Source organism: Giraffa tippelskirchi, chromosome 1 (assembly GCF_054371585.1).
Source record: "Giraffa tippelskirchi isolate mGirTip1 chromosome 1, T2T-mGirTip1v1.2.pri, whole genome shotgun sequence".
Classification (NCBI taxonomy): Eukaryota; Metazoa; Chordata; class Mammalia; order Artiodactyla; family Giraffidae; genus Giraffa; species Giraffa tippelskirchi.
Window position 1 is genome coordinate 140421370 of NC_137275.1, and position 25620 is coordinate 140446989.

Below are 25620 nucleotides of genomic sequence, written 5' to 3' on the forward strand. Positions count from 1 at the left end.
GTGAGCAGATTTTTTCCATAAAGAGCCAGGTAATGTGGCTTTGCAGACCAACTCAAGGGACATGAGTTTGAGCAAACTCTGGGAGATACTGAAGGACAAGGAAGCCTGGCGTGCTGCAGTCCATGGGGTTGCAAAGAGTCAGACATGACTTAGCACCTAAACAACAACAGCAATCTCTTGTCACAGCTATTTAACTTTTCCTTTGTAGTGTGCAAAAGCAGCCACGGATAACTCATAAGAGAGTAATCCTGGCTGCGTCCCAGTAAAACTTTATTTACAGAAAGAAACGGCCAGCCAGATTTGGCATGCAGGCTGTTGTTTGTTGACCCTGTTCTAGACTACAAGAATTCAGTATATAAGGGGAAGTTTTCCCGTTAAAGGATTTGGATTCATGCAGTGTAGTTGTCAAGGCTGATGATGTTGAGAAATGTAGACTTCTGGATTTGTAGTCTTTTTAAGGCAGTTTTGCCTTCCACTTCCGTGGTGTTCAGTGTTTAGTCACAGTTCTGATTATTTGAAAGTAATTTCATCATCAGCACAAGATGACACCAGGAAGATTCAGTGTGGATGTTGGACTCCCAGAAGAACACCAGATGCTTTGGAATGTCAGTCTGAACACATCCACTTAGACATGCTGCTTCTAAACTGAGTGTGACCAGCTCGGTCCTGGATGTCGTGAGCTATACTGAATAAAGTCAATCATGTTGAATAGACTGTTCCTTTCCTTCTAGATTTTGCTTCCATATGGGTTGGAGTTCTTTATCACGAAGCTGTAACTTCCTTCTAAAGATGCTGTGGGTGTGCAGCTCATCACAATTACGGTGATGGATATGGGCCCAGTAACTATGTTCCCTTCCTCATTTTGGCTCTGAAAGGATACATTGAAGACAGAAAGCTGCAGATGTGAGCCACCAAAATAAACGCGCCTGTGACAAAGCCGATGCTTCCTGTTTCTTGGTTGGGCTTAAATTCTTTACATCCAGACTGATGGTTAACTATCTAGGCAAGTGAATTAGAAATTGTTTACAAGCTAGAATGTGAATACCAGTCAAATATTCCCACATTATTTTGTATCATTTCCTTTCTCTTCATTCTCCAAGGGGAGGGATGGTAATTGTGCCCATCTGAACGTTCTACTTTTACTGCCCAATTTAAAGAGATAAAGCCTTGTTCGACATGTACAGTGTTTGCTTTTTTATTTGTGATCAGGATTATGTAGTAGGGAGAGATACTAACCTCTTTACTAGAAGATTGAAAGGCAGTATTTAAGCGTTTGTTTTAAGACTTAATTTTCTTTGATTGGGTGAGTCAAACAACTGGGTAATGACATATCTCACATAAATTAAATATCTCGTTCTTGGAAACACATGGAAACCTCAAGTGCACATAGTAGACCTTATGTACCTGAGCTTGTTTTTACAAGGAAAATTCACTGTCAAAACAACAGAGAAGAATGAATGAGAAATGAAGAAAAGAAGGAATTGTAGTAAGACAGAGGGATGAGGACTGGTGTATATTTTCTCCCATCTTAGTCCAGTGGACTATAAGCTTCTAGGCACCATTAATGGAGTCTATATAGTAGGGTCATGTGAATATATAGTTGTTTTTTTTTTCCTTTAGTATTTTCCTCAGACTTGGAGGAAGAGTTGTGAAAAATGAGTGAAGTAAATAATACACACATATCAGCAAATAACAGTAGTAGTAGCTTTTCATAGAAAATGGTTCACTTTTTCATGCATGAGATTGCAGGGATTTAATGACATCTCCCACAGCTTCTTAAGATAATGAGTGAAAAAGACAGAAGGACACATGCAGGGCAGAATGTGAGGGTGCTGGAGAGGAGAGGAGAAACTCCTCGCTGAGGCTTGCAGAGACAGATCGGTCTTCCTGGTAGAGGTACTGTACAAGCTGAGCCACTGAAAGGTGAGGGGAGTTAGCTGGGTGCAAGGAGAAAGCAGGGAGAAGCCTGCCTTGTACAGAGCCTGGTCTGTTCAAAGGTAAGAAAGAATGTATGTGAGTTTAGGGACTTTGCAGTAGTTCATTTTAACTAGAGTATAGGGACAAGGGAGAGGAGAGTAGGTGAGAGGCAAGTCTTACAGATAAAAACAGGGGCCCGATGTTTTGGGGGGGGCGGGTATTTATTTATTTTGGCCTGCATCAGGTCTTAGTTGTGGTCCGTGGGTTCTTTGTTGTTTCATTCCGGTTTCTCTCTCATGGACAGGCTCAGTAGTTACAGAATGCCACATGTGGGCTCTTCATTCCCCGACCAGGGATTGAACCCACACCCTCTGTGTTGGAAGGCAGATTCTTAATCACTGGGCCATCAAGGAAGTTCCAGGGGCCAGACTTTGATAAATTTTATAATCCATGTTAAAAAGATGAGGGTTTTTTGTTTGTTTGTTTTTAACTCCTGCAGGGCAAGTGGGATAACTTGAAGAGTTTTAGGCAGAGAAGTGATTCAGTTATATTTGATCACTATGGAAAATATGGATGAAGCGTTGGGAGGAAGATAAGATTGGAAGCAAGGTGACTGATTAAACCGTTGCTATGAAGCAAATGAGAGATGGTGGTATACATTTCTGAAATCTCCAGGAATTAGTGGCTGTAGAATCCTTTGAAAAATAATACTCAAAATCAGAGTAAGGGAAAGGTAAGAGTTTTGATTGATGGTGAGATAGCTAACAATTTTGCTATATATTCAGTTGCTTATTTATTGAGATGGAAAGCAGGGGAATTCAAACAGGTTTGGAAAGGGGGCAGATGAGTTAATGATGTACTATCGAAGCCATTAACAGCTGCTTGGAAAGAGCCCTAAACTGAACAGGTATAAAAGAGCATCAAGAAATGGAGCAAGAAGTGAGGCTTGGGACCAGGTTGGGGGCTGCAGTGGTCTGTGAATCCTCTGTGTGAAGCCAGATTTGCAGGTAAGGAATTTTGTTGTTGTTGTTGTTAAATAACTAAGTTGTGTCCAACTCTTAGCAGCCCCATGGACTGCAGCACGCCAGCCTTCCCTGTCTGTCCCTCACTGTCTCCTGGAGTTTGCTCAAACTCATGTCCATGGAGTCAGTGATGCCATCCAACCATCTCATCTTCTGTTGCCCTCTTCTCCTGCCTTCAATCTTTGCCAGCATCAGGGTCTTTTCCAGTGAGTCGGCTCTTCTCATCAGGTGACCAAAGTATTGGAGTTTCAGCTTCAGCATCAGTCCTTCCAATGAACACTCAGGACTGATCTCCTTTAGGATGGACTGGTTGAATCTCCTTGCAGTCCAAGGGACTCTCAAGAGTCTTCTCCAACACCACAGTTCAAAAGCATCAATTCTTCAGCACTCAGACTTCTTTATGGTCCAACTCTCACATCCATATGTGACTACTGGAAAAATTATAGCTTTGAGTAGACATACCTTTGTCTGCAAAATAATGTTTCTGCTTTTTAATATGCTGTTTAGGTTTGTCATAGCTTTTCTTCCAAGGAGCAAACATATTTTAATTTCATGGCTGCAGATGAGGATTGGTGACAGAATTTGAGCTGTAATTGAATGAAAACTCAAGGGAGGTGGAAAAGAACTATGAGACTAAGTGGCCTTTGCTTTAGGCCAGGTAAGAGGAAGAGACAGTGTCTGTGGAAATGAAAGAAAAGGAAGAAAAGGCTTGCAACAAAGCACCAGGGTGGATGGTGGAACATGGCCATGATACAGGGGAGTTCAACACAACTCTGAAGCAAATCTCCTTTGCACAATGGCCCAGTACTTTGCCAGTCTCACCTTACACCTTCTTTCTTATCCTTATGTTCTTTTGCCAACCTGTATAGTTTGCAATTTCATGAATATATGAGCTTCACTTTTTGTATTTTCTCCCTATAGTTTTCCTTTACCTTAAATGCCCTTGTCCCAGTTAATCAAATACCAATGAGCCTGGAAGAAAGTAGGAAAAGAGAACTTTTTCCTCTTCGTAAGCTTCACTTCAAAAGCCACCTTCCCACATCTTCTGCCCTTAGCCTGAAATCTGTTGTAGAGTGTCTTCGTAACTGGTTCTCACTTCTGGCTCCGCTAAGCTTTAACCTCACTGACAGCATATGTCTTGATTTTCTCAGGTCTGTTTTCCTTCTTCTGTACCTGGTACTTTCTCAGTAAAGATTTACTCATGCTTACTAGAGTCCAACAGACTGGAATCAGATCTGTCCTATAGCACTTACTGGTTCCATTACCTGGAGTAATTTATTTCATCCTTTGAGCCTCAGCAACTTCCTGTGTAAAACAGATTTGTTATGAAGGGTAAGTTAGGTCACACATATCCTGTATTTAGTGTGATGTTTGGTACATGACAGCTGCCATTATTGAGTGCTACTGCTAATGGCCGTGTGGATATTGGTCTATGGGGGGCACGGCACGTAATGATTTCTTGTAACTTAAAGAGGACACCTGTACTAATGGATGTCCCAAGGTGTACGAATGAGGGTATGTATGTCCAAATGATGGATTCTGATCATTTTCCTGTACTTTTAGAAGAACTAGCAGATACCTGACATGTAACCAATAGAAGCCTTGTGGAAAATAAATCTGCAACATAAATAAATCTGCATAAACCCATTCTGTTTTATGTTGGATTAAAGCATATCCAAAATAGGCCCCCCAGACCCCCTCCCTTTTAATCTACTAAATTGTATCAATTTGGTTCCGTATGACAAAGGGCCTGATGCCTCCCTTCCAATCTGGAATGTCAAGAATACTCAGGGAACTTTATGGCAGTGTCCTAGATAAGTAATATGCCTAAAAATTTGGTCAGTCTGATAATGAAAGGGCTCATCTGAATTTAAGTAACGTTTAACAGCTATTTTTCACATTTATACGCGGCAATGCCGATTCTTAAAGGTTTTTTTTTTTAAGATTTTATTTTACTTTATGTTTTCTTCATTGCATGAATTCTCTTTTGCTGTGCTTGAGTAACTAATAAATTGGCTGTTTTAGGCTCTTGAGTTACAAAACCCTGTTTTCCTCAGTTCAGGCAATAGACAGGGCAGATTCCTACGGGCTGTCTCTTGCCCATCCTCCCCATGGACTTTTCTGTTTGGCTCACTGTCTGTAGATACTCTCCATATCCTGAAAGTTTGGTTTCCAACATAATTATCTTGAAGTGAAATCTGTTTGTGTTTTTCATCCATCTAGGCAGTTTCCCATTATAATACAGCTTTCACAGTTGAGTACTACTGATCTCTTGTGTTGTTGAAAACGGTTGGTGATTAAAATCACCCTTTTTGCAAGCAGCTACCCACGGCTGCTCTCCACAGAGAATAATAAACTACTACACAGAAATATTAAGATACCACTTAAGAGTACTAGAATTTTAACCACTTCATGTGGCTGAGGCACCAGGGCCTTTTCAGCCTCAAAATTGATAACGGGCCTAGCTTAACTGGGTGCTCCCCCAGGGTCCAGGCTACCTCCTGCAGGGCAGTGTGAAACTTAACTGTAATTTGTTGTGACTGATCCCTAATGCAAGTGTTAACAGTGGCTACTTGCCATGAGTAGGGAAGTGAGAGTACGTGTTGTTTATACAGACAAGAAGTGATACCAAAATGAGACTGGAGGTGTGATTCTAATTTGCACCTCCGTTTCGTTTGCCTGGAGAAAGTACATTTCGTTGTCATTATTTCTGAATATATATAGTGACAGGAGAACGCGTACCAAATGCACTGTGAACAGATGTGGCAGTCACACCGTGCAGCCCCTCGTTTTGTTCATTCATACTTTCTTCAAACCATCGTGTGTTTTGGAGAAGGGACCTGTACCAGCATTGCCCCAAATCTCAGCCAAGTGGGAAATACGAGTAATAATGCCGGGGAGCATTTTGAAGCACTTTCATCATCCTGTACTTTTCTGTATTGTGACACTATGTTTTAGATTGTTTGTGCAAAATATCCTCCTAGAAAATGGGAAATAGTGAAGAGTGTATATGTGTGATAGAAAAGATAGAATATTCCTGACACTTCTAAGTGACCAGTTTCAGAAATTGCAAAAGTTTGTGCCATGGAACGCTAGCCCTATAGAACATGACGCTGTATGAAGAAGATTCAGTGGTAAAACATTAAAGATTTAGAACACCCATCTAAATATTAAAGACTCTGGGAAATTCTGCAGAGGAGCATCCTAGTTAACTTCTGTTTCACTCTGAACATCTTGTACTTATTCTTGTCCTTATTTGCTCAGAGGAAACTTGTTATGCCCCACTTAATAAATAATACTTTTGAAAATGCCAGCCTGTTCTGATTGTCAGGATAGATAGACATTTTTGTCACATGAACTGGCTTTTGTGACCCTGCGTTCTTTGACAGACTAGTAGTGAGTTCGGGAGTTGATGCCAAGTACAGTAATTTTTCAATAAGAATATTTATGACCAAAAAGAATATTCATGACATTTCCATTATTATTATTATTTTTACTTTTACTGCTGCAGTTGACCTGAAACATCTCTATCCTAAAGAAAACCAGTGTAAGTTCAGGGAATAAAGTATAGTTGGAATCACCCTGTGAGACCGTTGTATTTCTCCCTCATGCAATGGAGGAGAGAGGGACAAGTCCTTCGAGAAAGCTAATCTTAGCAGCTGTGGGAGACTTCCTGAGTCGAATGCCGAGGAATGCTTTTACCCTGTAGCCGTACTTATTAGAAAGCCATGTTGGAGGTTTTCAGGCAAATGGAGACATTCCTTCATTTCTAGCTCTTACCCGTGTATTGTGGAAATAAAGCTTTAGGAGAGGTATGATCGATTAATGCCCTCCCTCTCTTTGTGACTTTCAGCAATAGCTCACAAATACATACTTTGAGTCAAAGAAGTATTGTATAAAAAGAACTTCAATACAAACTGAACCATATTGCCTTGTAAAAATGCAGGGCTGGAAAATGTCATTCTGTTGAATCAAAAGCAGCTCCAGCTTTCACTGGCCAGCCCTTAATCACTTTAGAGTGTGACCCATATAATTGGTTTTCCTACTGTCATATGACAGACATAGCACCCCAACATTATATCAGAGAGCTGAAAAATAAACAGCCTGCATGACAATGTCTGGAGCTAGGAAAATAATGCTTGCAATTTTGGCCTGGTTGCTGTTTTGAAGTTTGCACCTGAAGGTGCTGCTTTGTGAAGAAAAGTCAAAGGGAAAGTGCCCAGGCCTAAGTTAACCATTAGATCCAGGATCTTTTTCAAGAGATCTCAGGGAAGCATTGCCAATAATACTCCCGTTTGCCTATGTGAGTAGAAAGTTGGGCAAGTATAAAAATAAATGCCTGGTTTTTCCCAAACTTAGACTCTTTGCAGCATGAAATTCATACTGGAAAAGTGAAAGGATTAAGCCTCTTCCTGTAGAGCAGGTAGAGGGATCTTCCTACTTGGAAGGAATATTGTTGTACAGGAAATGGACACATTTCACAGTCCGATCCCATCCATGTTCTCCATTAAAGAAAGAGGTGAGCAGGATTCTATCCCAGGCACACAGGCCTGAAGATCTTTTAGGGTCTGAATTTCCCTCGATAGAAGCAGCTCTAGCAAAAGAAGATTTCCCAGGACCGGGATCCCTGAGTTGCTGGCAGGTTTCAGATAACTGTGTCTGGCCTTATTGGGGGAACTCATGGGTGGAGGGAGACAAACTCACATAACTAGGGCTGACAGGTTATTTTATCTTCAATTAAGTTGTAGCATGCCCTGAGATCAGATTGTTCTACTTAAATTAAAGATGTTCTTTCTCTTGCAGTTTGTGAAGCAGGAGGGAGGCTCAGGGAATGGGTGGGACCACAGCAGTTAGAAGCTTGTCAGCTTCATCACTAACCAACCACAAACAAATCTGTACGTACGCAACCTGTTTTCACTATTCTTTCTGCTCACTGTTTCAGTTTGAGCTCTCCTCACAGGCCAAGGTGAGGACTAGGAAGCAAGATGGACTGGGTGAAACCTGCCAAAAGTAGCTGTAAGTCACAGGGTGAAATGATTTTTGCTAGTAGAGGATGATGTAAAGCCAGTGGGTGCTCAGATTCTCCTTTTCAAGGCGGAGACTCTCTCCTCCTGGGCTGTGTGCACTGTTGAAGGTCTGGGTACCTTGTTTCTTGTTTCCAGCACCTGGCAAGTATGTAAGAGATTCGCTGAATGAATCAACTTATCTGCTTGATTTCCTTATTCTCTTGGTGGCTTCTCCTGATCAGATTGGCAGGGGAGAAAAGGAAAGGGTATGAGCCTGGGACATGATTCTTGTCCTGCCCTTGGACTGGACTTTAGATCTTCGAATCCCCCAACCTTCATAATCCTGCCAGCCAATGTAGGTTCTGTTTTCTCTGGAGACCCCTGCCTCACAGAGGGCACTCTGCTCTCCTCAGTCTGGTGATTTGAATGTTAATCTCATTCCCAAAACCCTCACTGACATAGCCAGGATGTTATTTGACCAGTTGTCCGGGTAGGGTACCCTGTGGCCCAGTCAAGTTGACACATAAAACTTGAACGTCATACTGGGTCATAGACTAGGAGAGAAGGACACGTAAGTTTGGGGGAGAGAAAGGCATGGGCTCATGCAGGGTCTATTCTGAAAGTACTGTGGGGGAGCTGTTGAAGGTGCCTGTTACACAGGGAATGTATGTAATATATGCAGTCTCCTTTCCAAGCCCATCACACACGTTTCAAGTTTGGGTGGAAGTGGCTTTGAAGGTATGAAGCGGGATGATGAGAGGTGGAGACACGTGGACTCAGGGGAGGAGTATTTGGAAGGGTTGAGTTTGGGGAAGGAAAGGGTCAGTCAGGTGTGACTAAGCCTCTAGAGCAAGGCTCTGGGCTTTGCATTCTGCAAGGTAGGATGCTGAACGTAACAGTTGTCTGATTCTCAGGTTTCAGCAAACTACAGCCGAAGCCGTTTTGTATGGCCTGCAAGTAAACAATGTCCTTTACATTTTTATATGGTTGAAAAAAAGATCAAAGAATACAGTTGACCCTTGAACAAAGCAGAGGTGAAGAGTGCTGACCCTCTGTGTCGTCAGAAATCCCCATATAGGCGTGTATTTTGTGACCTGTTAAAAATTACATGAAATTCAAATTTCAGTGCCCTCAAATAGTCTTACGGGAACATTTGCTTACTGTCTGTAGATGCCTTTGCCCTAGAAGGGCAGAGTTGAGTAGCTCCAGCCGAGGCCATGGCTTGCAAAACCTGAACTATGTATGGTCGGGCCTCTTACCGAATTTGCTGATCCCATGCTAGCGGTCTCTGGAAAAACATGCTAGCATTCATCCATCCATCTGATCTAACCCTGAGACACCTCTTGGCAGGAGCATTGTCAGAGGTGTGAATTTTTCTGTCTTTGCTGTCTGGACTGAAGAAAGCCAGCCTTAAAGGGAAGGGGCACTTTGTTTGCCAGCATTAGTGCCTTGACCTACTCTAGCAGCCAATTAAGGCAGCTTCTGAAATTGAAGAGATTATAGAGGTGGTGACCAAGGATCATAAGCACAGCTGCCTCTCCTGGAAGAGACTGGCTGGTCAGGGTTCCAGGAAAAACAAACCGGAGGCTTTGGCTGCCCTGATGGTAGAGGAACTAGGTGTCAGATATGAGGGAGAAAAGGTTCCTGATGGTAGCTCAAACCTATCCCTTTTCATTTTTAAATTCTGCAGAGATTATCTTCCAGTTCATTCAGCTGTTGGCCCCCTGCGAGATGAAGTTGTGTGTTAGGCATCCAGCTTTTGCCTCCATACAGGACTGGAGGTCATTCTATCAATCCCCTTTTGCTGGGACCGAGTTTTATACAAATATAAGGTCCTCAGCAGGGATCTTGCAGAGCCCCTTGTCAAGACAAGAGCAGAACCCACCCCACCTGCTTTTCAGATACAAAGGGCAGTATTCCTGAGTCCCTTGGAGGTAGGCACTGCACCTGTGTGGTACATATCCTTTCACAGGAATGAGTCTGATACGAAGTTTTCTTCATTTGGGGGGAAATAACTGAACCTTTATGGTTGGGACACAGTTTCCTAAAACTAGCATGGCTCAAAATTGACCTCATCAGAGTATGTTTCTATAAATCTGAGCCTGACTTCATGATTTGCCACCACAGAAGCACAGAATGGCTCTTTGGTTTGAGGGGGAGGGGTCCTTGCCCTAATTTTTTCCAAGGCTCCAGGGGTTTGAGGGGAGTTTGCAAGGCTGTTTCCTTGTCTATGAAGAGGCCTAGCTCAGGGCCACAGGCCACTTCGTGAGGCCGGTGGCGACCCATCCACACTGCCTTTGTGCTCTCCGCACAGGCATCTGAGAAGCACTTTTCTGGGCTCCATGTGTGCAAGCTCTGCTGGTGAACTTTTAGTGACATGAGAGGGAGAGCCCTGCCCTCAGAGAAATGGCATCATAGCTTTAGAAGGCTGAGACTGTCTAAACAGGACCCAGGCTTAACCCTGAAGCCAGAGAAGGGAGGCTTCCCTATAAAGGTCTTGAGGCTGATCGGGGCAGGCGAAGATTCTCAGGCTTGGTGAAATTGACAACACAGTGCCAGGTAAACACTTCTCAGTAAAGAGTATTTAGTCTTCCTTTCTTATTTTCATTTAACTTCCTGTTTCTATCTTCTTGACCTCATGTTCTATCTCGTCTTTGCTTATACTTTCTGGAGAAGTCTGAAAAGAATACTGAACAGGAAGCATTCTCTAAAAAAAAAAATATTCTGCTGTTCCAGCATTATTTTTTCATACTATGCTAATCATTTCTGAATACGTTGTACAGATGGTAGGTTGTATTTTTGTGGAGGGTTTTTTTTTCAAGCCAAGTTCATAGACATGATCTTGAATTTGTAATGCTGTATTCCTAAGTGTCTTTTTTTGGCTGTCAAAATAGTGCTGTCTTTAAAAAGTACAATGTAGATACTCTGGGTAACGCTGATTATATCTGCTTGCTTTATTTAAAAAAAAGTCTTTTTCCCTTATTGTAAAAGAAACATTTATTATACGAAATTGGGAAAAGGGGAGAAGTAAACAGAGGGATGATAAATTGGTTTAAGTATCACCCACCAAAAGAACCACCTCCTCTTTCTTATCCTTCCACCTTTTTTTTTTTTTTGGTCATACGATGAGCAACATAATACAGATTCATTCAGTGCCATCTTAACTACATGTGTCAGATATGCCTGGAACAAAATACCTGGCTTGGAGAACAGATTAATTGTATGCAGTTTGGATGATAGAAATAATATGGGTTTTAGGGACATAGAGATCTGGATTTGAATTCAAGAATTGGAGTTAATGTGTTCTTGGGAAATCACTTGCCTGCGTTTTAACTGTAAATTAGGCAAATTGTGTTTTGGGGAGGTACACTCTCACGCATTAGAGAAGGAAATGGCAACCCACTCCAATGTTCTTGCCTGAAGAATCCCAGGGACAGCGGACCTTGGTGGGCTGCCGTCTGTGGGGTCGCACAGAGTCGGACACGACTGAAGCGACTTAGCAGCAGCAGCTGTACGAAGAGCCTCAGCTATTGCCAGCCTCAGAACTAGGGGGTCCACCTGGTCTGTGTGATGGCCCTCACATCTTGACTGCCTACTGCGTGCAGACCTGGCTTAGGGGAGAATTTGCATTATAAAGGATCACGTGAAAAATATTTTAGGCCTGGAGGACTAAGGGCAAAATCAAGGATATGATGCAGACACTTGTGTAATCATTTAAAACGTAGCCATTAAAGAATATAAAAAGAAAACATCCCTAGGTCACAGTCCAATCCAGACAGGCAGTGAGTGGGCCTGTAAAGCCATCTTCACATATTGTGAAGTAGTCATACTTCTGATAAATCCAGAGCCGGAGGGGGCAAGGGGGCACCAGTCTGCACTGCTCTCATGCCTGAAGGTCGGTCATTGTAATCAGTGTAACCACCAAGACTACATTTCCCTTAATCTGTCGGCTCAGCTCTGTGCCTTTCTTCCTTGCGCATACCCGCTTCCTCTCCCTGTACCCTGCCCTCGTTCTTGAACCTGCCAAGCTCTTGTCATCCTCTGGACCTTTTCATCACAAGTCTCTATGGAATGCCCTGCCCCCGAGTACCTGGCAGACTCCTAACCCCTCAGGTTTCAGTTCAGATGTTAACCTTATCTGGAGAATCCTGCTTAAAATACCCTGTGGCCCTAGACATTCTGTCACACCATCCTTTACCTTCACACTCTTTTCCTTCCTCTTCACATCTAAGCGTTCATCACATTCTGTGATTGTGTTGTTTCCGCTTCCTGGATTGTCTGCTTCTGCCCAGTAGGACGCAAGCCCTTCCTCAAAGGCAAAGTCAGGACCAGTTTCTTTTCATTGATAAATTCTCAGTGTCAGAACGGTGTTGAACAGAATAGGTGCTTACTAATTATTTGACAGATGGCTTTATTTGTCTCGATGTCTGTCCTTATTTTTTAGAAATCAGCTTACATTTTCAGTGTGGGCTTTCCTGATTCTAAGTGCAGGTAGTGGTCTCTTAACAGTACCCTGTTCTTTTCCTTTGTGGCTACAAAAGTCAGCTATCATTTGATAAGCCCAGCATCAGAAAAGGAGCCATTTCCTCTCCTATGGAAGGAGGTATGAGGTGTGAGCCTCATGAATCCACAGCGGCCAAGATTCCTGCACGAAGTAGAACCTCAGCCTCAGCAAGAGAAGGGAAATCTCATAGGGAGAAACTTCATTTTGCTGTTTGTTTTTTTTTAATAATTTTATTGACTTATTTTGTCTGTGCTGGGTCTTTATGGCTTAGTGCAGGCTTATCTGTAGCTGTGGTGAGCAGAGGCTACTCTAGTTGCAGATCATGGGCTTCTTATTGCAGTGGCTTCTCTTCTTGTGGAGCATGGCCTCTAGGGCTTACAAGCTTCAGTAGTTGTAATTCCAGGACTCAGTAGTTGTGGTACGTGGGCCTAGTTGTTCCACAGCACGTGGAATCCTCCCAGACCAGGGATCAAGCCCATGACTCCTGTCTTGGCAGGTGGATCCTTTACCACTGAGCTACCAGGAAAGCCCAGGAGAGACTTGTTTAACAGAGGCATCACCTGACTGCAGTTGTAACTGAAGCAGTAGATGGTGCTTCTCAAACTTCAGTGTGCTTAAGACACTTGGGATCTTAGGCAGGTTCTGACTTAAGTCGTTTGAGCTAGGACCATAGTTCTGAGTTTCTGACTTACTATTAGCTGCTGCTCAGAGCTGCTGGTCAACAAACCAGTTATAGTAATATATATAATAAGTAATTAGGTCAGTAGAATAGCAAGGAGAGATAAGAAAGCCTTCCTCAGCGATCAATGCAAAGAAATAGAGGAAAACGATAGAATGGAAAAGACGAGAGAGCTCTTCAAGAAAATCAGAGATACGAAAGGAACATTTCATTCAAAGATGGGCTCAATAAAGGACAGAAATGGTATGGACCTGACAGAAGCAGAAGATATTAAGAAGAGGTGGCAAGAATACACAGAAGAACTGTACATAAAAGATCTTCTCGACCCGGATAATCACGATGGTGTGATTATCTGGCTCACCTAGAGCCAGACATCCTGGAATGTGAAGTCAGTGGGCCTTAGGAAGCATCACTATGAAAAAAGCTAGTGGAGGTGATGGAATTCCAGTTGAGCTATTTCAGATCCGAAAAGATGATGCTGTGAAAGTGCTGCACTCAATATGCCAGCAAATTTGGAAAACTCAGCAGTGGCTACGGGACTGGAAAAGGACAGTTTTCATTCCAATCCCAAAGAAAGACAATACCGAAGAATGCTCAAACTACCGCACAATTGCACTCATCTCACACACTAGTAAAGTAATGCTCAAAATTCTCTGAGCTAGGCTTCAGCAATACATGAACTGTGAATTTCCAGATGTTCAAGCTGGTTTTAGAAAAGGCAGAGAAACCAGAGATCAAGTTGCCAACATCTGCTGGATCATTGAAAAAGCAAGAGAATGCCAGAAAAACATCTATTTCTGCTTTATTGACTATGCCAAAGCCTTTGACTGTGTGGATCACAATAAATTGTGGAAAATTCTTCAAGAGATGAGAATACCAGACCCCCTGACCTGCCTGTTGAGAAACCTGTATGCAGGTCAGGAAGCAACAGTTAGAACTCGGCGTGAAACAACAGCCTGGTTCCAAATAGGAAAAGGAGTACATCAAGGCTGTATATTGTCACCCTGCTTACTTAACTTACATGCAGAGTACATCATGAGAAGCACTGGGCTGGATGAAGCCCAAGCTGGAATCAAGATTGCCGGGAGAAATATCAATAACCTCAGATATGCAGATGACACCACCCTTATGGCAGAAAGTGAAGAAGAACTGAAGAGCCTCTTGATAAAAGTGAAAGAAGAGAGTGAAAAAATTGGCTTAAAGCTCAACATTCAGAAAACTAAGATCATGGCATCTGGCCCCATCACTTCATGGCAAATAGATGGGGAAACAGTGTAAACAGTGGCTGACTTTATTTTTTGGGGCTCCAAAATCACTGCAGATGGTGATTGTAGTCATGAAATTAAAAGATGCTTGCTCCTTGGAAGGAAAGTTATGACCAACCTAGACAGCATATTAAAAAGCAGAGACATTACTTTGTCAACAAAAGTCCATCTAGTCAAGGCTATGGTTTTTCCAGTGGTCATGTATGGATGTGAGAGCTGGACATAAAGAAAGCTGAGCACCGAAGAATTGATGCTTTTGTACTATTCTGTTGGAGAAGACTCTTGAGAGTCCCTTGGACTGCAAGACAATCCAACCAGTCCATCCTAAAGGAGATCAGTCCTGGGTGTTCATTGGAAGGACTGATGTTGAAGCTGAAACTCCAATACTTTGGCCACCTGATGCGAAGAGCTGACTCATTTGAAAAGACCCTGATGCTGGGAAAGATTGAAGGCGGGAGGAGAAGGGGACGACAGGATGAGATGGTTGGATGGCATCACCAACTCAATGGACATGGGTTTGGGTGAACTCCGGGAGTTGGTGATGAACAGGGAGGCCTGGCGTGTTGCGATTCTTGGGGTCGCAAAGAGAGGCATGACTGAGTAACTGAACTCAACTGAACTGAACTAGGTCAGGGTTTCTCATCCTTAGTGGTATTGATGTTTTGGACCACATTTGTTGTAGGAGGCTTTCATGTGCATCATAGAATGTCCAGCAGCTTCCCTGGCCTCTCCTGACTAGATGCCGCAGAAGTTCTCCCAGAAATGTCTTCAGACATTGCTTAATCCTTCAGGGGTAAGGGGTGGTGCAAAATCCTTTCCTGGAGAACCGCTGGCCTAGATGGTTCTCAACTCTTAGTTTGCTTTTCAGTGCTGCTTTAGATTCTCTGAGACAGTGAGGTTCCCTTTTGCTTAAGCTAGTTTAGTTATTTTTGAACCTGTAATTGAATCCTGCTACTTAGCTACACAGAAGTGTGTAGTTCTCTGCATGATTTTATATACAGTGCATGTGTATTCCACCAGGCTCTGTAAATGTACATGTGGTGTCACTTTTAATACCCAGCAGGGAGTCCAGTCTTTGAGAGGTAAGTTGATAAATGCCAACTGAACAAATTAAGTTCTCTAAGGGATGATGTATTTGTACTCTTTTTCTCCCTTTCAAGTGCAATAATAATTTTTAAGAAGTTCATTGAAGTATTATATATATATGTATATATATATATACATCTAAAAGTACACATAAATGTGTTGTTTTTTTTTAGTCGCCAAACTGTGTGTGACTCCATGGACTGTAGCCTGCCAGGCTCCTCTGTGCATAGGATTTCCCAGGCAGGAATACTGGAGTGGGTTGCCATTTCCTTCTCAAGGGAATCTTCCTGACCCAGGGATTGAACCCAAGTCTTCTGCATCGCAGGCCCTGATTCTTTCCTGCTGAGCCATTAGGGAAGCCCACATGTAAGTATACATAGCTTGATAAGTTTTCACATATTGAACATTTGTGTGTTAACAGCCTCCCAGGTCAGGAGCAGAGCATGCCCAGTATCTCAGAAGCTTCACCTGCTACTTCCTTCTACTCACTCTAGCATCTTAAAAATATTTCTTACTTTTCAATAATGAAAGGGAATCCATGTTCACTGCTCAAAATTTTAAAACTACAGATAATTAAAAGGAGAGAAACATGATGCTATTTTAATACATACATTTTATCTCTTCGATGTATATCCTTCCAATCTTGTGATGCCATGTATGCATGTAGATGTGTTTTAAACCAAAATGGATTCACTATATTTATCTTGTCCTTTGACTAGCTTTTGTCACTTAATACCACATTGTGTCCATATGAGGAAATGCACATCTAATCACTGTCATAATGACAGTGTGGAATTCCACTAAATGGATACACCACAATTTATATAACTCATCTCTTCCTTTCTTGGAAAATTGGGTATTTAAGTGCCTTCCACCTTTCACTCTTATAAACACTGTTTGAACACTCTGTGATTTTCTTTACTTCTTTACCATTACAGTTGCAACATTAAATAAAATGGACTCCCCTCATAAAACCTCTAACCATATATATTTGGTTGCTAGAACTGTTTTTTTAATGAACTAATGAAAAAGTGTGCGTGCAGTGGAACTTTGTTCAGTGTTATGTGGCAGCCTGGATGGGAGGGGGGTTTGGGGGAGAATGGATACATGTATATCTACAGCTGAGTCCCTTTGCTCTTCACTTGAAACTATTACAACATCGTTAATTGGCTATAACCCAATACAAAGTAAAAAGTTTTTTTAAAAAAGTATGTGTGCGTGCGTACATGTATACATAGAAATTGAGTTTAGCACATGCTTTTGCTAAAATAGTAAAAATGAACAGGAAGAAAGTGGAAGAGAGTAGCTGTTCCTTCCCAACCCTGCAGTCTTTCTCAGAGCAAGTGCTGTTACTGATTTCTTGCAGGTACAGGAATGTTGACATGAGTGGCCAGGTAGGGCCTTTGATGTTGGAACTTTGGAACTGTGGTGCTGGAGAATACTCTTGAGAGTCCCTTGGACTGCAAGGAAGTCAAACCAGTCAACCCTAAAGGAAATAAGTCCTGAATATTCATTGGACGGACTGATGCTGAAGCGCCTGTACTTGGGCCACCTGATGCGAAGAACTGACTCATTGAAAAAGACCCTGATGCTGGGAAAGATTGAGGGCAGGCGAAGAAGGGGATGACAGAGGATGAGATGGTTAGATGGCATCACCGACTCAATGGACATGGGTTTGGGTAGACTGGCAGTTGCTGATGGACAGGGAGGCCTGGCGTGCTGCGGTTCATGGGGTCGCAAAGAGTTGGACACGACTGAGCGACTGAACTGAAGTCTATACCCTTCATCAGAGGTCGGCAAAGTTTTTCTTTGTAAAGGGCCGGATGGATAGTCAGTACTTTGTAGACTTTACAAGCCATATGATCTCTCTTACGGCTACTGCCTAGGCTTTCAGCCTCCTTGCAGTGTGGGAGGAGTCACATGCTGCTCTGTTGGGTGGTAAGGTTTCTGCCTAAATGAGATTCAGCTAAAAACTATTTCTTCATGGGGTACAGATACCCTGAAATCTCTGAATTATTACTGTTAAGTTGTGTGCATGCTCAATCAGATCTGACTGAAGCCTGCCAGGCTCCTCTGTCCATGGGATTTCCCAGGCAAGAATACTGGAGTGGGTTGCCATTTCCTACTCCAGGGGACCGTTCCTACTCAGGGATCGAACCTGTGTCTTCTGCATTGTCAGGCAGATTCTTTACCACTTGAGCCACCTGGGAAGCCCCCTCTCTTTATCTGCCAAAACCAAGGGGTTCCCTTCTTCCTTCTTGAAAGGTCCATGTTTAATGTTGTGTGAGTATACCTACAGGAGCATTTTTGGTGCTCATTTGATGAAGGATTCAGAGATCAAAGGTGCTTTCCTTCTCTCTCTCTCTCTTTTTAGCTGTGCTGTGTGGCATGAGGCATCTTAGTTCCTCATCCAGGGATCAAGTCTGCCCTCTGGTAGAAGCATGGAGTCTTAACCCCAAGACCACCAGAGAATTCCCCAAGGGTGATTTCTTTCATTAAAGTTGTGCAGAATTCTCCCAGTTAGGGGTTCTGTGCCTCAGCTGAGGGCTCTGCCCAATAGTCCTCACTCTGGGGCTCAGTGAACTTCCTGGGCTTGTTCTCTGTCTTCTATTCTCTACAGGTTGTAAGTGTGTAATGAGCTGCCCGTGCACCTTTGGATGAGTGTTGTTTCTCCTTTTTTTTTTTCCTAAACAGTTGAAAAATCACTACCTAACTTCAAGATGTACTGTAAAGCTACAGTAATTAAGATCATGCGGTAGTGGTGAAAGTTCAGACAAATAGATCACTGGCTGAGAATAGAGAGCTTGAAAATAGATCCAGGCAATTATAATCAACTGATCTTTGACTGTCGGAACAAAGGCCACTCAGTGGAGAAAGGACGTCTCTTCCACAGATGGAAACAGCTGGACATCCACATGTTAAAAAAATGAAACTAGACACAGACCTTGCAGTTTTCACAAAAATTCACTCATAATGGATCACAGACCTAGATGTAAACTGTAAAAGTCCTAGAAGATAATCTAGTAGAAAATCTAGGTGACCTGGGACTTGGTGTTGAGTTTTTAGATACAACCCCAAAAGCATGAGCCATGAAAGAAAATAATTGACAGGTTGGATTCCATTAAAATGTAAAACTTTTCCTCTACAAAAGACTGTTAGAGAATGAAAAAGCAAGCCACAGACTGGCAGAAAATCTTTGCAAAACCACATATATTATAATGGTGATGTGTCAAAAATATACCAAAAAAGCTCTCAAAATTGGATAAGAGAACAACCCAATTTAAAAAATAGGTAAAATACCTGAAGACACTTCAGCAAAGAAGATAGACAGAAGGAGAATAAGCTTGGAAAAGATGTTCCAGGTCATATGTCATTGCAAGCATGCGTGCTCAGTTGCTCAGTTGTGTCCGACCCTTTGCGGCCCCATGGACTGTAATTTGACAGACTCCTCTGTCCATGGGACTGTCCAGGCAAGAACACTGAAGTGGGTTGCCATTTCCCCCTCCAGGGCATCTTCCCAAACCCGTGGCTCCTGCATTGGCAGGAGAATTCTTTACCACTGAGCCACGTGGGAAGCCCCCTTATATGTCAGTAGGGATTACAAATTAAAACGAGGTATACTACCACCCGCCAGTTAGAATGGCTAAAATCCTAAATACAGCACCAAATACAGAAGAGAATATGGAGCCACAGAAACTGTCATTAACTGCCATTAGGAATGCAAAATTGTACAGCCACTTTGGAAGACACTATGGCTGTTTGTTATAAAGCTTAACATAGGCATACTGTATAGTCCAGCAATCATGCTTCTAGTTATTTAACCAAGTGAGATGAAAATTTATATCCACAGAAAAACAGGAATGTTTACAGCAGCTTTATTCATAATTGCCCAAATTTGGAAGCAACTAACATGTCCTTTAGCAGGTGAAAGGATAAGCAAACTCGCGTACATCTATACAGTGGAAATTTGTACAGTGAACAGAATAAAAAGAGTTAACAAGCCACAAAAAGACATGGACGAACCTTCAATGCATATTAGTAAGTGAAAGAAACCAATCTGAGAAGACTACAATGATTTCAACTATATGACATTCTGGAAACAGCAAAACTATGGAGACAGTGAAAAGATCAGTGGTTGCCAGGGTTTCAGGAAGAGAGAGGAAAGGAGGGAAGAGCTGGCAGAGCCTGGGGGATTTTTAGGGCAGTGAAACTGTTCTGTTTGATACTCTACTGGTGGATCCATGATACTGTGCATTTGTCAAAAACCACAGAACAGTACATCACTAAGAGGGAAGCCTGATCTAAGCTATGGACCTTAGTTAATGATGATGTATCTATCATGGTTCATTAGTTTGAGTAAATGTATCACACTAATGCAGTGTTAATAGTGGGGGAACTGATATGCATGGGTATGATGTGGTGGGAGAAAAGGCATATGAAACTCTCTTTACTTTCTGCACAATTTTTCTGTAAACTTATAAGTGCTTTTTAAAAAACCTGTTAATTAAAAAAATCAGATGCTTGCCTTTTCCACACAATTATTTCTGCGTATGTGTGTGTGAAAGTCACTTAGTCATGTCCAACTCTTTGTGACTCCGTGGGCTATACAATCCATGGAATTCTCCAGGCCAGTAATACTGGAGTCGGTAACCTTTTATTTCCATAGCTGTAACAAAATAAGACTCTTAAAAGACATTCATAAGCAACTGAGCAGCAACTAATACTAGTGTTTGACGGTATTGAAAAGAACACCAAGCCTGTGATTATCGCTCCCCTGCCTGTATGTGAAACCTCATCTTTTACTACTTTCTTCCTTTCCATTCTCCACAGGACCCACAATCTAGCCCCTTTGCCCTTCTTCACATGGTTTTTCCTGTGATTGGAAAAGCTCCTGCCAGACTTGTGCTTCAGGAGTCAGGCTGGGGGGCGGGGAGGGGGGGACAGGATACTTCCTGGTGGACCAGTGGTTAAAACCTTGCCTTCCAATGCTGGGGTGCCAGTTTGATCCCTGGTTGAGGAGCTGAGATCTCACGTGGCTTGTGACCAGAAACCAAAACGTAAAACAGAAGCAATATTATAATAAATTCAATAAAGACTTAAAAGGTTCACATAAAAAAAAAAAAAGAATTCTTTAAAATTTAAGAAAAAAGTCAACTTGGGAATCATGGCCCATGTTTCCCTAGCAGCACTCTCCAGTTGCCACAAACACTTTTAAGAGCTCTGCACGTGTTTTATTCATCAAATTTAGGACCATGCATCCTTAGATCTTTGTCTTCTTGAACTGTTTTCCCATGATTAGTGAGTTTTCTGGGTTGCGTCATTTGTTTCCTGATTTTCTGGCTTGTGTGGAGTAGCCAGTATATCATTGTTTTAACTGAATCAACATAGATGTTAACAAATCAAGCAAAACAATTGTATTAAGCTAATGTCAGCCACTTCCAAGAAATAATGGCAGTAGTTTATCCCTCCAGGCTCCTTTCATTTTGTGGCTCTGCCAGACTTCTTTCACAGATGTCTCTGAAGGCTGGTGCAGAAGGATAAGGAATGTGGACAGTTGTGTCTTTAGGGGTTTATGGGCCAGGCTTGGAAGCCATGCATATCACTGTACCTGAACTCAGTCCCATATTCAACCCTATCTACCCCAGAGGCTCGGAGACCTGTCTAGCTAGATGTCCATGAGAAAGATGGATGTAGTTTGTGAATAGCTAGCAAGCTTCTGCCATATGTTTATTTAGAGTTAATCTGTGTTGAGATCTGAAGTCCTATTACTTTCCATTTAAGATAGCCACTTTTTTTAGGTTTTTATTTCGTATTGGACTATAACTGATTAACAATGTTATGATAGTTTCAGATGGACAGCCAAGGGACTCAGTTGTACATATACATGTATCCATTCTCCCTCAAACTCCCCTCCCATCCAGGCTGTCACATAACATTCAGCAGAGTTCCATGTGCTATACAGTAGGTCCTTGTTGGTTATCCATTTTAAATGTAGCAATGTGTACATGTCCATTTCAGTGTAATATGGAGTGAATAGCAGGAAGGGGATTTAAGTCCCTCTTAAAAGTAAGTAGATAGTTCTCTCTGTGTTCTAGTGGTGTGTGTGTGTATGTATATATATATGTATATATATATATATATATTTCTACCTTATTTAGGATACATTAAGGTATTGATATTTTATCATTTTGCAAAGCCAGATTTTCTAGAAGAACGTATGACACCATGCCTATCACTCTCCATGTGTGTAGCACCACTACTTTCATCACTATGGGGCAGTGACTCTGTCTCTTTCAATTAAATGTTGTATAAGTTACATTATTTTTTGGAGGATGAAGGAGTTCCTGTAAGTGTGGTATATGTTTGAAGGAAATGGCTTTCCGGAATTCAGCCTAGTAAGTGAATTAGAATTCAATCAGTGTGATAAATCATTGAACTTGCTGTTGAAGGGCCTAAATTTAAATTAAACCTTTAAAAGCAATAACCTCTTTTCAATTTTGGTACTACTAGGAGATAATGGAGCTCTTAAGTGGAATGAATTTGATTTACAAGAACAGCAATTTTGTCTTCAATTGCTGATGTTTTCCACAGTATATGTTTTATTCTTTGAAAGTTTAATCAATAACTAAGGTAAGTGAAATGTCTCTTTCTTACCTGTTTCCTATTTAAAACATTTTCTGGTTTCGAAACGTGTGAAGCTTTTGTTTGACATCGGGATTATAGGTATAAATATCCTGGCCAGAGAGATGATTTTAAACAGATACTAAAGATGTCAGGGAATGATGTATTTAATGATAAATACACATCACCTCAGGTAGTTCTCACATGACTGGGATCCTGTCTCCTAGATTTAACTCACTTTAACAATGTGCCACTCAAAGGTGCTGTTGTCATTCCTAAACCAAGGGCAAGATGGGGATTGCCTTCAGGCACTGGTCAGCCAGAGTGAACCTTCTGTAGCCTGATGTAAATCGAGACCACTTTCCTAATTTTTAAATTATGTATGTATATGTTTGTTTTGCTTTTATTCATTTTTGGCTACACTGCATCTCTGTTGCAGGCTTTCTCTAGTTTCAGTAAGCAGGTCTACTCTCTAGTTGCCATATGCGGACTTCTCATTGTGGTGGCTCCTCTTGTTGCCAAACGTGGACTCCAGAGCGTGTGGACTTCAGCAGTTCCTGCACACTGGCTCAGTAGTTGCGGTGTGCAAGCTTAGTTGCCCTGAGGCATGTGGAATCTTCCCAGATCAGGGATTGAACCCATGTCCCCTGCATTGGCAGGTGAATTCTTAACCACTGGGCTACCAGGGAAGTCCCGTTTGCCTTCTTTGGACTGTGGCATTGCAAAAATTTGATTCCTAGGGCTGCTGTAACGAATCACCACAAAGTTGGTGTCTTAAAAAAAAACTGAAATTTATTCTTATGATGCTGGAGGCCGGAAGTCTTAAACCAGTTCCTTTGGGCTGAAATCAAGGCATTGGCAGAGCTGTGCTCCTCCATGGAAGCTCTGAGGCACTCCGTTGCTCTATCAGCTGCTGGTGGCTCCTGGCATTCCTTGGCTTGTGGCCACATCACTCTCATGTCTGTCTCTGTAGCCACAGACCTTCTCCTCACCTGTCTTTGCCATATCTGTCTCCCTCTCATGACAACACATGAGACTGCATGTTTGTCATGAGAGGGCCCACCCAGGTAATCCAGGATAATCTTCCATCTCAAGATCCTTAAATTACTGACATTTGAAAAATTCTTTTTTGCCATCTAAGGAACATTCACAGACTCTATAGAGATGAGGATGTGGATATCTTCTGGGGGAGAAAGTGCATTATTCAACCTACCATAGGCATGTAAGCTGTTCTGGAAGTGACTGTTTTGGAAGTGACTTCCCAACTGTAATGCTGAACTTAAAAAAAATCTGAATTCTCAGTAGGCAAGAATGTCTCATCACAGTGTTACACTATGTCTTTTGCAAAAGCAAAGGCTTTCCTTTCTAATGAAAGGCAGCCGCTGTACCTCGACAGAAAAAAAGACAACTTAGCACTTTGGGCTCATTTTTCATGTTTTAGTTTTAATTTCTGAGCTAGGTTTTCTATATTCTACTGGGTATGAAGATGAAAATGATGACATTGTAAATAGTTCTGTTGTAAAAGCTCCCCTGAGGAGCAAATACATTAGACTACCTTTTAAAATGATATCTAACATTTATTTTCTGATTAGAAAAGGATAGCTCATTTTTGGAAATTTATAAAACCCAGAACAGCGTGAAGAAGAGAACAACCTGTGTGATTTAACAACTTAGAAATGATGACTATTGACATTTTGGCTTCTTTTATCACATTACATTAGTTCTCTCCCTAGAGTGTTTAGCAGTTGTTATGCCATTTGTCCACACTGGGTTGAAACATCATCATTATTATTGTCAGGAAGTAGGATTTTCTGAAATGCTGGAAAACTGAAAAAGCAGTGCTGTTAAGGTAGACTCTGCTTTCTTCCTACAGTTGAAGAGTTGGCATTACTGACACTGAATTTGAGTCAAGTTTGGAGAGGTCTAGATATTTGCAAGCGTATCCTTAAATGGAAGGCCATCAATTATTAGGGTAAGTTCTTCCTGAATGCATCTTTAAGCCATTTATTCTAGCATATTTTAGTAGAACCCCAATCCTGAGAGATGCTCTGAGGGAGAAACAAAAGGAAGAAGTTTGGGAAACCATGCACGCCCATGCATGTTTTATTAGTCACAATACATATTAACATTTAAAAAATCCAGAGACCTTGTAGAATAAAGAAAACTGTTTAACCTAGAGTTTCCCTCCAGCTGATTGATAGATTTTTTTCTAGTGCCTGTTGTAAGAACTATGTGGAGCATAATTTGTGAAGCACAGTATTAATGAATTTAGATAAGGGATATCCAAATGTTTTCAGTATGACATGGTTTTGGTTGGTCAAAAAATGTGTGTGTGTGTATATCTCTGTACAAATAGTATTGTTGTCATCCTTGTCAAAATCAAAGTTTTTAACAAGTGCCTGATTTGATTCTAGTATTAAAAAACCTTTTCTAAAAAGAAAAAACTAAAGATATCTTAAATTATAATACATTAGATGGCTTTTCTCTACCCTTTGGGGAATTAGGAATTAAAATCTAGGAATAGTATCAAGCAGAGTGAAAGTTCAGGGAAGAGTGAAAGAAATGTGTATGTTTAAAAAAAATGTAGTGTGAAAGCTTCCCAACCTCTCCCACCAAGTGTCATTTTGGCCTGAAGCTGAATTAGTTCTCATCTGATTAAATCAGAACCAAATTCTGCTATTTCCTAACTGCTGTGAAGTGCAGATTTTTAAAATGTGTCAAAAAAGCAAGAATTTAATCCTGGTAGGAAACAACTCTCTTAAAAGAGAATAATTAGCATTTCATTTATATCATCATTTTACAACTTTTCAACATACAAAATTATTCATCGTATTTGTGTAACATGTAATTATTAAGTGCCTGGTCAGAACATCAGCATTAATTTTGATATCCAGCTTTCTAAATTTAGATCTTTGAAGGCTTGAGCAATCTTAGGAGGGGAAATGGAAAGCCAAACCAACTTTGTTTTAGTTTCCATATCTGTCAGATGAAAATGGTGATCTCAGAACCATAATTAAACTTTTGATTTTTACACTTATGGAATCAAGAAGGAAGTCAGGTAATGTAAACAAGTGGCTAATCTGAAAATGCTTATTTGAAATTAGGAAGCAACTACAGATGTATACTTTTACACTTATCCTTTCTACACAAACACATGTCTAGACTGGTGTTTGGCCAAACAACTGGCATCACAGTCTAGCCAGTCTAGATGTTGCTGTGAAGGTATTTAAATCAGTAGACTTCGAATAAAGTGGATTACCCACAATAACCTTGGTGGGTCTCATCCAATCAATTGAAGACTTAAAGAGAAAAGATTGAGATCCCTAGAAGAGGGAGGGGCTCTGTTTCAGGCTGCCTTGATGCTCAAGACTGCAATATGGACTCCCATTGGAATTTCTAGCTTGCTGACCCCATCTGCAGACTTTACGCTTGCTGGGCCCACAATCATGTGATCCAGTTCCTTAAAAGAAATCTGTATCTGGTATGAGTGTGTATGTTTTTATATATGTGTGTGTGTACA

The 25620-nt window shown here is 41.6% G+C and overlaps 1 protein-coding gene across 2 annotated transcripts in view; it reads left to right on the forward strand.

Annotated features, from left to right (window-relative positions):
• ELAVL2 (ELAV like RNA binding protein 2) overlaps window positions 1-25620 on the forward strand; it is a 307766-nt gene that overhangs the window by 157685 nt on the left and 124461 nt on the right. The window contains exons 11-13 of one of the 2 annotated variants that reach the window (XR_014056211.1): window positions 15653-15845; window positions 21990-22109; window positions 23974-24072. The gene's annotated coding sequence lies outside the window, so the exon portion shown is untranslated. Of the gene's footprint in view, window positions 1-731; window positions 937-15652; window positions 15846-21989; window positions 22110-23973; window positions 24073-25620 lie in introns of those variants that run through there. The other variant, XR_014056210.1, reaches the window with a different exon arrangement.